The sequence below is a fragment of the Pleurodeles waltl genome, chromosome 6 (genome assembly GCF_031143425.1).
Source record: "Pleurodeles waltl isolate 20211129_DDA chromosome 6, aPleWal1.hap1.20221129, whole genome shotgun sequence".
NCBI lineage: Eukaryota > Metazoa > Chordata > Amphibia > Caudata > Salamandridae > Pleurodeles > Pleurodeles waltl.
In genome coordinates this window covers 444,624,864-444,628,278 of record NC_090445.1, presented here as the reverse complement: position 1 = coordinate 444,628,278, position 3,415 = coordinate 444,624,864, and positions in this window count along the sequence as shown.

The window sequence follows — 3,415 nt, the reverse complement described above, 5'->3', positions numbered from 1 at the left end:
ATCTCACATACTTCTGCATGTTCATGTTTAAATCCATTAGGTTTCTTTGTCACTCAGAGCCAAAAGACCAAGTAAACCAGCTGCCCTCTTTTCCATATGTCAATGCAAAGAAAGACAACCCTGCCAGTCTGTACATATTATGGAACACACAAAAGGTGATGGGAGGAATGCTAGCAATTTGTCTAAACACTGGCGTCTGCTTGGGGTAATACTCCAGCCCATTGTTCCTTTGTTTACCATGTCACCTCGGTGTGGATCCAGCCATATGTAAATCAGTCTTGACCCTATGAACAGTCCAGCCTAAACTGTCAGGCCTGGTCCTTTCTGAACCAGAGCACAAGCAACCCAGAACTGGTTTTGCCCTAGTTATGGGCTCATCAGCCAGGTACTGCTTGGTTGGGTGAAACTGGTCCCGGGATGCGTGTGCTCCAGTTCAGGAAGGACCTGGTTTGGGCTGAACTGTTCCAGTTGGAGCAGGGTCAAGGCTGACCTGCATATAGTTGGGTCCAAACACAGGTGGCCTGGTGTGCAAAATAACAATGAATTAGGCTCCAGCCCAGAGTGATTACCGTAGGTTAATTTAAGCATCATGTCTATCACTTTTTCTGTATACTTCAGTCTGTAAATGTTATGGAGCAGTTCTCTTTCACCTCTTCGATGACATGGTGATAGGAAAAGCAGTGAGTGGATCCTATGCTGCCATCAAGATACAACCGAGCAGGGTCATAGTGGACTGCCCACGCACTTCAGTTATTTTTGGGGACATACTGGCCACAGTAAATTTACTACTGCCATCCTAAGAAAATGGTTGAAGTTTCAACCTTACCGATTCTTAGCATATGAATAGGTTCACAGGGTGTGATAATGCATATTTTAAAATCTGTACTTAGATCACACCCGGGCCATTGAATTCAGGCTTTTCCAGGATCTGAATTTTCTGCATCAAGTCTTTAGAAAGGAAGGCAATCTATCAGCTTACACTGCACAGACTCGAGCTTAGGACTGTAAAACTATTTCTTATGTTACTCAGTTCCAAGCAGTGCTTAATTTGTAAATAAAAACGTGCCAGTGCCCAAAGCCTTCCTCTTAAACACACGGCTGGTGCTGCAATTAAATGTCGGAACACGGAATACTAAGGCAGCGTAAGCCTGAAGCCATCTCGGGATTCTTCAATCCATTAACAGCCACTGCCTGCCCCTTCAGCTCACACTTGCAGCTTTTTGCTTTCTCCCTTTGTGACGCTTGTTCATATTTTTCTTCCTCCGTCTTTCCCATATGTGTCTTTTGCTTGCAGTAAATGCTTGAGGCAGAAAAATAAATGCCAGCTCTCAAAATAAGTGCTGGTGCTCTGCACCGGAAACAGCAAGCACAAATTAAGCACTGGTTCCAAGGTGAAACTTATTGACCAGAATGCTCTGTACTTAGTCTAAAATTGATCATTTGGCTTCCTGAACTCTCCAAGATACCTTGGTCAGTCACTTGTGCCATGGTCTTGAGAAGTGGCGTGAAGGTTTAGTATGATACAACATGCACTAGGGGGTCACACGTACAATATCAACATTCAAAGTGTTTATTATTTTTAACCAGAATAATCTTTCAAAAGATATGAAGAGATTAGCTTTGGGGTTAGGCCCCTCTTATGTTGTTTTGGGCTTACTAAGGGTGGTTCTGTGATCAGTTTTAACATGGAGGTCAAAAGAAATACTCCAGAGTTAGGGCAATGCACTGCCATATGGACCCTGATTTTGATGGTGTCAGAACCCCTTTCAGAGAGATATGGGCCATGCAGGGGCTACTGGGCCCAACCATGGAGGATGAGGCCTTTCGCTCCTGATGTCCTGGGGCCCAAGCTACTATGGATCCTTGGTAACTGGGCCAAGTTCTTCTGCAAGGTTTGTGCTGGCCTTGTGTCACCTAGTGTGATTCAAGGGCAAGGTAATTGTTTGCTAAATCTGGCCCTAAGTGTTTGTATCTTTTGAATAACTGATTGCTGCCTAGCACCGCAGGACCTCTGTAAGCACTGGCAGCTTGGAGTAATGAGATCCAGGCACCTGGACACCTAGCCTGCCACTTGCCTGTGGCTTCCTGTTACTGCTTGTACTAGACTGATCCAGTGACACCGCAGTTGCCTGGGTTTTCCCGCCAGAGTTTTCCCAACTGGGTTCTCCCACTCACTGTTCTTCCCGCCAACAGAATCCCCGCCAACCCCAGAACCGACTTAATGCAGGCTGCAGCACAATCGCGCAGCAGATGAGCTGCTGGCACACAAAAGGCAAGCCCGTCTGTGCCGATCTGCACCTACACTGTTCCAAGCTCCACAAACCCTGGTCCTCCCTCCCCCTGAAGATACACCATAACCAAGTTCTACACCCTCGACCCCAGACACTGCAACAAACACTGCCACAACGCTGACCAATGCCATTAGGACCTTTCACCTGCACTTCACCTGCCACAGCACACACACCAGCCCACTGACTAGCCCCACCCCGAACACACCACAGACACCAACTGAACAAAAACACCAACTCGCATGCACCCTTTGCAACACACGCTCACTGTGCAAGCATTCCACTGAGTTATGGGACCTCATTTCCACCCTCGTGCCCGACACCCTCACCAAGACCTGGCTCAACCCCACATCCCAGATATTGCCACAGCGATCCCCAACAGATATAAAATCACTCACCAGGACTGTAACAACAAGCCAGGAGGAGGAACAGCCACCATCCACAAAAAGACCATACAGTGCACCACCCCCATGCATGGAATAGCTCAACTTCAAGCTCCACACTGACAACAAAACAACCATAAGAGCACCCTTGTATACCGGCCCTCAGGCCCGCACTCCGGCTTCTGCAACACTATTGCAGACTTCATTGTGCCTCTAGTCTTAGACTCCAAGGACTACATCTTCCTCGGCGACCTAAATTTCCACATTGATGACACCAACTACAACAACACTGCACACCTCTTGGACAGTATGGGCAGCGTCAGATTGGACCAGATCATCCAACATCCAAGACACACCGTAGGACACAAGCTGGACCCCGTCTTCACCTCCAGCAACCGAGTCAAGTACAGCCATGTCACAGAACTCACATGGACCGATCACTCCATTGTCCACTTGAGCATCTCCAGCCCCCAAACCTCCACCCCCACGATGACCAGTTCCCCCCACTGGAGGTGGAACAAGATCCCAGAGAACAGCTGGGCAGACACCTTCAACACCTTTAACCCCACTACCAACTTCAAACAGGGATTAAAAAACTTCACCACCTGGATCACCAATTGCACCAACAGCATCATCCCCATCAAGAGCAACATCCATAGAAAAGCCTTCAAAAAGGCCAGCTGGTACACCCAAGAACTCAGAACAGCAAAACGAGACAGCAAACAGCTGGAGTGGAGATTTGCG